General features: G+C 41.9%; 1 protein-coding gene across 1 annotated transcript in view; it reads right to left on the reverse strand.

Annotated features, from left to right (window-relative positions):
• Positions 1-10000, reverse strand: part of LOC143298769 (tryptophan 2,3-dioxygenase-like) — a 67719-nt gene that overhangs the window by 53227 nt on the left and 4492 nt on the right. The gene's annotated exons all lie outside the window — the stretch shown is intronic.

Consider the following 10000-nt stretch of genomic DNA (forward strand, 5'->3'; position numbering starts at 1 on the left):
TTTGTTTTTTTGTTATCTAATCAACATATAGCAGTGTCCCCTGTTGTTTTAAACTTACTATTTTGCATCTGTTTCAAAATTTTGATTCCAAAAAACCGTTTGTTTGTTTTTATAAGTAATTGTGTTAAGATCAAGAAAAGAACAGCAATCGAGACATTTGACATCGCTATCTTCAACCGAAGTCAAAAAGATCAAAAAGAACTGATTATTTCAACACATGTGAACAGTCTGAACAAACTAGTCGAAACAGATTCAAAACCAGCCCGTGCTGTTGGAAGAAATTGTTTTCTGCATGGCATAAAGGACATCGTTAATATGTTACCTTGATCTTTTTATACATTTGTTACATTATTCAGGAAGTAAAGTGTTGTTGAAACTGAACGTAGCACTTCAACATTTAGTTTTACGAACGTGAATCCAAAGGCTTCGGACAAACAAATATTTGACCTCGGATCAAAGTGAAATGATTTATCATTTCAGGTGAATTTTTTTTAAATTTCGTGTGTGTCTGTGTCTCTGTGTGTGTACGCGCGTGCATTGGTATGTGCGTGCGTGCGTGTGTGTGTGTGTGTGTGTGTGTGTGTGTGTGTCGATTCGATTCAGCTGAGTTCAATTTCAACTGAATTTCAATTCGATCTAATTCCACCCCAAATTCAATTCAAATCAATCCAGATTCAATCCCAATTCAAATTCAACCCCAATTCAAATCCGGATCCTAATCCCATTCCCCATCCAGCTCGCTCCAATTCCAGTTAATTCAGTTCAGTTTGATTGCATTCCAGTCCAACCCAATCCCATTTCAAATCCATTTGAAGTCTCTACCATTTCATCCCAGTTAAATTTAAACTATGTTGTTCAGCCTAAGCGGAAGAATTACAACTCAGCTCTTTTGTGTCAACGTTTGGTGTGTTTTTTTGTTGATTTGGTTTTTCTTCTTTTTTTCGGGCCGTTCAAAAAATGAAACAGACTTCAATTTAGTCGTTTCATGCTGACAACTAAAAAAAAAAATTGATTGAAAGATAATAAACAACAACGGTATTGCACATTACCTTGTCAAGTTCATGTCGTCACATAATTTTTCGTGTGCATATTTCAGCTGTCGATTGACAAGGATGGCTAGAGAAACAGGGATGGAGGTGGGGGTAATGGGAGGGGGGGGAGAAGAGGGAGAGTTCAGACAGAAACACAGACGAACAGACAGACAGATAGGGAGTAAAGCTGATAGAAAAAAAAACTATTTTCTTTAACATACACGCGCTAGCGCGCACACATACATACACACGCATAAACAAACATATACAAGCAAATACAAGCACATACAGGGCACACACACGCGCGCGTGCGCACTCATGCGCTCATGCACGCACACAAGCACGTCATACACACACACACACACACACACACACACACACACATATTTAGGGCCTACACATAATAAAGATAACTAAAGGGAGGGGGAGCATTGGCCATAATGATCAGTGTGTGTGTGTGTGTGTCTGTGTCTGTGTCTATGCGTGCATGCGTGTGTGTGCCCGCGTGCGTGCGTGCGTGCGTGCGTGTGTGTGTGTGCGCGCGCGCGTGTGTGTGTGTGTGTGAAGAGCTGGAAAAGTGAGAAGTATTTTAAGTCGTCAAACAAGCAAACCTGCAGAGTTTCACCCAGTGGAGGTGCCCGGCTAACCTCAACTGATCAAGCGCCGAACTCATCGAAGTCGAGAATCACAGACACCATATATTATTTCTCCTTCTGCTTCTTCTTCGTTTTTTTTTTTTTTTCCTGCTCACTGATATAAAGTATCAAATACTCATATTTGTATCAATGCATGGGTTTCGCTCTGCCTGACGGCTAGGGTAATCCGAGAGTTGTTGAGTTCATCGACATGTTTAACTGAGATCATGGTGTTAAGTTCTTTGCTTTGTGAAGGCAACCCGTTGTTCGGCTGAAGGGGTGTGGAGTCCTGTTATTATGCATGTGTGGGTGTATGTGTGAATGTGTTTCTTCATGTTTTACATTTATTTTCTTATTTATCATCATTGTTGCCTTATTTATTTATTTATTTATTTATTTATTATTATCACTACCTTTTTTCATATTATAATCATTATTTATTTATTTATATATTTATGTATTTATTTGCTTATTTATGTACGCTTATCTATTACTTATTCACCTTTTTTTTTCTTTTTCTTTTTCAAGGCCTGACAAAGCGCGTTGGGCTACGCCGCTGGTCAGGCATCTGCTTGGCAGATGTGGTGTAGCGTATATGGATTTGTCCGAACGCAGTGACGCCTCCTTGAGCTACTGAAACTGAAACTGTAAGCCGATCGCAGAGTCCGCGTTCAGTATGCTGGGAAGGAGGAGAGGGAGGTGGACACGGAAGAGATCGTGTGTGTGTGTGTGTGTGTGTGTGCGTGCGTGCGTGCGTGCGTGCGTGTGTGTGTGTGTGTGTGTGTGTGTGGAAAGGGAAAAGACGGAGGGGGGGGGAGGAGAGAGGCGGTGGGGGGGGGGGGGTGAGTGGGGGGTGGGGGGGGGTTCTGGTATGAGCGACTAAAACTACAGAGCGGTTCCTATTCACAGGCTTCGGGTATAATCGTTGAATGTCGAGGGGGTACATTTAGAGACTGACGAAGTAAATGGAGTTAACTCACTCAGTACGGCCAGTCCTCTCTTCTCCTCTACACAGACCCCTCGGATGTCCAGTGGGTGTCTCAATGACCCAACCTTTAGCTTCCGTCGTCAGAACTGTGGTATTCTTTGTCAACATTCACCTCTTCAGTATAAGAGCGTTCCGCTTGCAATATTTTGATGATGATAATTGGGGTGAAACGCTGTTAACGTCGTCCTCTTTCGCCGTTCGTATGGAGAGAGTTAATTAACCCGTTACACTGCATCACTCTCAAAATTTTGAGAAGGAGGAGGGGAAGCCGGGGGGTGGTGGGGGGGGGGATCGGTGGTGGGGTGGGGGAGAGGGAGGGACAGGGTACCAATTTCGGAGAGAAACAGACACGCAGACAGGAAAACAACCACAAAACAGCAACACAAGGGTAGCGTTGCAATGTGGCGACAGCGCTCTTCATGTGTGAGCACGCGGCTCTAATTGCAAAATGGACAAAAGAATGTAATACAATCCAAAACTACGAAGCAACATGAATCTAAATTTCAGCCTGGTATTGTTGGGAGATTGTTAACTCTTTCCATACGAACGGCGAAAGAGACGACGTTAACAGCGTTTCACCCCAATTACCACCATCAAAATATTGCAAGCGGAAGGCTCTTATTCTGAAGAGGTGAATGTTGACAAAGAATACCACAATTCTGACGACAGAAGCTAAAGGTTGGGTCATTGAGACACCTACTGGACATCCGAGGGGTCTGTGTAGAGGAGAAGAGAGGGCTGGCCGTACTGAGTGAGTTAAGGGGAGGCTGCGTGTGTACATAATAACATTTTTTTGTAAAAATGCTTTCAGTCAACCACAAGTTATGTAGTATGCACAATATATTGTCATTGCCTATTAGGAACGAAAGAACGTGTAAATAGTTACCACGAAAAAATGGACAATAAGGATAATTCAAAAAATATATATTAATGATTACAGCTGCGTATGTTTTCATGTGCTCTCATGCTTCACATTGATATACTTCATTGCTTAATTTTTTTTTTAATTAAAGAAAACAAACAAACAAAAAAACGATCGCATGCGTTCGCAATAAACTGCACAATTCTCATTTTGTTTAATGAGTTGTGCGGGAAAGGGAGTCAGAGGCACATGAAGAGAGAGTGTGTGTATGTGCGTGTGCATGTGTGCGCGCATGCGACAGTGTGAGTGTATGTGTATATGTTTGTGATTGTACACGTACACACACACACACACACACACACACACACACACATACACGCACGCGCGTGCGCACACACACACACACACACACACACAAATATACATATGTGTGTGTGTGTGTGTGACAGACAGACAGTCAGAGACACAGACAGAGAGGAAACAGAGATACAGAGAGAGACAGAGAGAGACAGAGAAACAGACAGAGAATGAGGGAGAAACCGATACAGGCAATGTGATTTTTCAGAAGACAATTCGAAACCAAAAGCAGCACAGGAACCTCGGCCGACGATAACGACGATGCATTTCCTGGAAAACTTATCTGCATGGTGCAGTGATGACGAGAGACAGACAGACAGACAGAGAGGAAGGAGACTAACTGCTGCAGAATCTCGCCTCGGAAAGTGTCAGTTCCAGTTCCACTTCCGGTTCATTCCGGATGCCATTCATACTTCCGGGCGTTCAGCTCGCACAACACGAATGAATACAAAAGGGAAATGTGCAACGTCTGTATATTATGGCTCTGTACAAGACAACAGCACCAAAGACCCCTATGTAGAGGCCCTGTGACAGGCACACAATTTCATAAAAGACGGCTGTATCTGTTTGACTTAACCCCTTGACTGCTGGCTAACCCCTTGGTGGGATCAGTCAAATCAGTGTGGCATCAGTTGGTTTTTTTGTTTTTGTTTTTACTGCAATTCCCCCACTTTATGTGTAACTTTCCACTGGAGTAATCAATTATTCTGCTGAACAAAGGTAATACAATGCAAAGAGGATGATCTGAGTCCAAACTGAAGACTGGCAACTGACTTCCAGACCTGTAAGCTCTGTCACATCTCAGTCACCAGGCGGTCGACAGTCCTTCATATAAAAGCGTATTCGTCAGCAGCAGTCAAAGGGTTAAATTAAATTCTGCCCAGCTGGTTGCGCGAAAAAAAAAAAAAAAAAGATAACAGATGTTGACGAAATTATTTGTTTAATTCGCTTTTTTTTCTTTTTTTTCTTTTTTCTGAGTGTCTCTTATTGGCTTACGTTTTTTAATTTTTCTGGGATCTGTTCTAGTAAAAGTGGATGCATCAAACAGCATTTGACATTCGTCATCAGAGGGTGCAAGCTGTGACCAAACACTTTTAACATGACTCATTGCCTGTGTTTTGTTTCGGTGTGGTGTGTTATGCTGTATTGTATTGTACTGTACTGTGCTGTGCTGTGCTGTACTGTACTGTGCTGTACTGTACTGTACTGTACTGTACTGTGTACTGTATTGCATGGTGTGGTGGGGTGTGGTGGGGTGTTGCCCAGTGAGGTATTGTAAATTTATTCTGTTGTACTGTATTGCATCGTATTTTATATGGTGTGGTGTGGTACGGTATGGTGGTGGTGGTGGTGGTGGTGGTTGTAGTTTTTGTTGTTGTTGTTGTTTGTTTGTTTCTTTTGTTGTTGTTGTTGTTTTTGTTGTTCGGTTTTTTGTTTGTTTGTTGCTGGTTTTTATTTTTTTTTTTGGAGGGGTGGGGGTTGTTTTTTTTTGTTTTTGTCGTTGTGGTTGTTGCTGTTTTGTTTTGCTTTGCTTATTGTGGGGTTTTCTGGGGGGTTTTTTGTGTGTGTGTTTTTTGTTGTTGTTGTTTTTTTTTTGTTTGTTTGGTTGGTTGGTTGTTGTTGTTGTGTTTTTTGGGTTTTTTTTGGGGGGGGGGTTGCTATTGCTTTCTTCTTCTTTTTTTAACAGATTTTCTCTAAATGAAGCTCGCGCTGCCTTCCCCGAGCACAGCACGTCACCACAGTGCAGCGCCACCCCCACCCCCACCCACCCCCTCACGTTTCCTACTCTTTGCAACTATATTTGTTTCACTATCATAGTGTACTTTTCTACAGAACTTTTTTTTTTTTTTTTTTTTTTTTTTTGAGGGAGCGGGGGGGTGGAGGGGGAGAGGGAATGGAGGGGGGGTCCAGAGACGTCCATTTCAATACTGTGAGGTTTGTTGTTGTTGCTGCTGCTGCTGCTGCTGCTGCTGCTGTTGTTGTTGTTGTTGTTGTTGCTGTTTCATTTTTTTTAACGCCGCACACAGTGCGCACAAAGTACCGGATGCACACGGTCCCCTGTGTTAATTAATCGTCTCACCCGGAAGACTAGCATCCAGCCCACAACTCAAGGCCTAACTAGCTGGGAGGGTCGGGGAGGAGGGAGGGAACAAAAATCCCGGTCCGGATGAGACATGAACACTCGTTTTCAGTTCTCGTCGGTGGCATTGGACTAATAATAATTATTATATTTATATAGTGCTGAATCTTGTGCAGAGACAAATCAAAGCGCTACCGCTGACTTGGCCGTTGCACCACGGTTTTGTTCTTGTTGTTTTTTTTTTGTTTTTTGCATATTTGTACTGGTATTGGCACTACTACTACTGCTGCTGCTGCTGCTGTTGCTGCTGCTGCTACAACTACTACTACTATTACTACTGCTGCTGATGATGATGATAAAATAATAATAATCATCATAGTAATGATAGTTATTGTTATTACTATTATCATTAAAATGATAGTGATAATGACAAGATTAGTAGTAGTAGTAGTAGTAGTAGTAGCAGTACTACTACTAATGATAATGGTGTTTGTTGTTGTTGTTGTTATTGTCGTCGTTGTTGTTGTTGTTGTTGTAAATTTATACAAATACATATAACACCGGGATTTTTTTTTTCTCGCAAGAAAATAAGAATAGAAAGACTTCTTCGGCCTGACCTAGTTTCTTTCGTGTGCTGGAACAGATAAGTGGAATCCTTCACAAAGGACCCTCTGAAAGGCAAAAAAAAAAAAAAAAAAGGGGGTCCACCTCCGCCATGTATACCTACCTACCACTACTGCTATCAATACAGTGAACCATCAGTGCCACTGCAAAATAATCAAGAAAGACGGCCGCCGGTCGACCTCAACCCGGGCACAGATAACACTCCACCTTCATCCTGTTTACAGAAATTATATATATATGAATCATTTTATATGTACATATACATGTGTGTGTGTGTGTGTGTGTGTGTGTGTGTGTGTGGCGTGTGTGTGTGTGTGTGTGTGTGTGTGTGTGTGTGTGTGTGTGTGAAGACCTGAAATTAAAAACTATTACAAACAACAGTATCTATCGATGTATATGACAATATATACCAATATACAAGAAGAAGAAGAAAGACAGACAGACAGACAGAGAGAGAGATGATGATGATGATGATGATGATGATGATGATGATGATGCTGTTTTATTGACGAAACACATAAGGTTCATTTCAATGGTGAGTTAGGGAACAGGTCATTCAGCGTTAGAAAAGAAAAAAAAAAAAGAAATTATTTTCAAGTAGACAGACATTGTCATGAAGCGTAGCAAAGGACAATTCACACTGAAAAAAAAAAAAAAAGTATCGAGAGAGAGAGAGAGAGAGAGAGAGAGAGAGAGAGAGAGAGAGAGAATTTTGTGAAAGTTGTCTTCAAGTTGCATCAAACACACACACACCAACCCCCACCCCCACCCCCTACACACACATACACACACCCCTCTGAGGCACATCAATAAAAGAAAGAAAGAACACCCATATATTTAGATTGTCAGTGCCCTCGTTGTTTTTAGAATGCCGAGTATTTCTTTTTGGCCTGGCTTGCAAAGTCATCGTTGCGGAAAGTTACAATGAGAGGCCTTGGTAAATGCTTATTTCTTGCTCTTAGTCCGATTCTGTGTGTGTGGTCGATATTGCTCTTCTTCTTCTTCTTCTTCTTCTATTATAGTTCTCCCTCTAGGAATGAAAAACAAAACAAGCAAAAAGACAAACAAAAAATTTTAAAAAACAACTAAGAGCAAACACAGTTAAAATTTACAGATATGTAAATTAATATAAAGGAAGCACATGCGATTATGATTCATAATTATTATAATTATTTGGAATTGATGTAAAGACGAAAGAAAGTAATGTATAACCATGATACTAGGGATAATATAAAGGAAGCACATGCGATTATGATTCATAATTATTATAATTATTTGGAATTGATATAAAGACGAAAGAAAGTAATGTATAACCATGATACTAGGGATAAAAGGAGTTTCAAAAAGTGGCTTTCTATAGGTCCAACCCGTTCCCCCTCCGACCCCTCACCCTTCCTCACACACACACACACACACACACACACACACACATCACCCTTGCCCTCCTGCCCCCCCATTTTACAATTCATACAGCACAAAAAACACACCAGAACAAGTACCTGAACAGAATTCAAACTGTTTTAAATGGAATCGGATTGAATTATTTTGTTGTTGTTGAAAAAGCACACTTTTGAATGTCCCACATAGTTCAAAGAGAAAGTTGAGCCCTGTTAAAATATCTTCTTTTCTTTTTTTTCCTTTTTTTTCAAAATTGGTATGGGCATGAAGACAACGGTATCAATTAATTGTTAATTAATTACAGTTTATTAATACCAATATTTACATCTATTTCCCAAAGAGATTTCTTTTCCAGTGCTATCAAATAATTGTGAAAGTGAGTTTGTGAAGTTCAGAACAACGGACAACGCATTGTCTGCTTTAAAAAAAAAAATATGCCGAAAGATTTCCCCAGAAACGAAATAACATGTGACATGTGACGAATTTTCAACAAATGACATTGCTGATGAATTTCACTATTTGTTCTGGTGCCCCATTTTTGATAGCATCGGACAAAAACGTTTACCCAAATACTGTAGAACTCGTCAAAATCCTACTGGATACCACCTGCTGTTTTATAAAGGGGGGAAAAAATAAAAGAATGTTAAAACTGAGAACCTTCGTCTACACACCTCATATTTCTTTTCGATAAAACTATGTCTGTAAATACTGGGGGAAATTATTTGTTTCTATATTCGCAGGTACTTGTTTGATCGATTCGATTTTTTTTTTTTTAAGTTAGTTTTTGACATAACTCCTTTTGTTTGTAGTGTGTGTGTGTGTGTGTGTGTGTGTGTGTGTAAGTGGCGTGTACGTGTCTGTAATATTTCGACGCCCTCACTAGGTCCATGAACTAAGCTCTCTGCCTTGCATTGTATTGTTTTGACTTGCCTTGCCTTGCATTCCTTTGCCTTGCTTTGCCTTGCCTTTCCTTGCCTTGCCTTTCCTTCCCTTGCTTTGCCTTTCCTTGCCTTGCCTTCCTTTGCCTTGCCTTTCCTTCCCTTGCCTTCCCTTGCCTTGCCTTCCCTTGTCTTGCCTTTCCTTCCCTTGCCTTGCCTTTCCTTGCCTTGCCTTTCCTTCCCTTGCTTTGCCTTTCCTTGCCTTTCCTTGCCTTGCCTTCCTTTGCCTTGCCTTTCCTTCCCTTGCCTTTCCTTGCTTTTCCTTCCCTTGTCTTGCCTTTCCTTGCCTTCCCTTGCCTTGCCTTTCCTTGCCTTGCCTTGCCTTTCCTTGCCTTTCCTTGCCTTCCCTTGCCTTTCCTTGCCTTCCCTTCCCTTGCCTTTCCTTTCCTTGCCTTCCCTTGTCTTGCCTTTCCTTTCCTTGCCTTCCCTTGCCCTCCCTTGCCTTTCCTTTCCTTGCCTTCCCTTGCCTTGCCTTGCCTTGCCTTTCCTTGCTTTTCCTTCCCTTGTCTTGCCTTTCCTTGCCTTCCCTTGCCTTGCCTTGCCTTTCCTTGCCTTGCCTTGCCTTTCCTTGCCTTTCCTTGCCTTCCCTTGCCTTGCCTTGCCTTTCCTTGCCTTCCCTTCCCTTGCCTTTCCTTTCCTTGCCTTCCCTTGTCTTGCCTTTCCTTTCCTTTCCTTCCCTTGCCTTCCCTTCCCTTGCCTTTCCTTTCCTTGCCTTTCCTTTCCTTTCCTTTCCTTTCCTTCCCTTCCCTTGCTTTGCCTTGCCTTGCTTTGCCTTTCCTTTCCTTCCCTTGCCTTGCTTTGCCTTGCCTTGCCTTGCCTTGCCTTGTTTTGCCTTGCACTTGCTTTGCCTTCCTTTGCCTTGCCTTGCCTTGCCTTAATTGCCTTTGCCTTGCTTTGCCTTGCTTTGCTTTGTCTTGCCTTGCCTTTCTTGGCCTTGCCTTCCTTTGCCTTGCTTTGCTTTGTCTTGCCTTGCCTTCCTTTGCCTTGCCTTGCCTTGCCTTCCTTTGCCTTGCCCCCAACTCAATATTCATTGTCCTGGGGATCAAATCTAACGACACCAGGTAATTGACTTTTCACCGACCCTCGT

This window comes from Babylonia areolata, chromosome 24 (genome assembly GCF_041734735.1).
Source record: "Babylonia areolata isolate BAREFJ2019XMU chromosome 24, ASM4173473v1, whole genome shotgun sequence".
Classification (NCBI taxonomy): domain Eukaryota; kingdom Metazoa; phylum Mollusca; class Gastropoda; order Neogastropoda; family Buccinidae; genus Babylonia; species Babylonia areolata.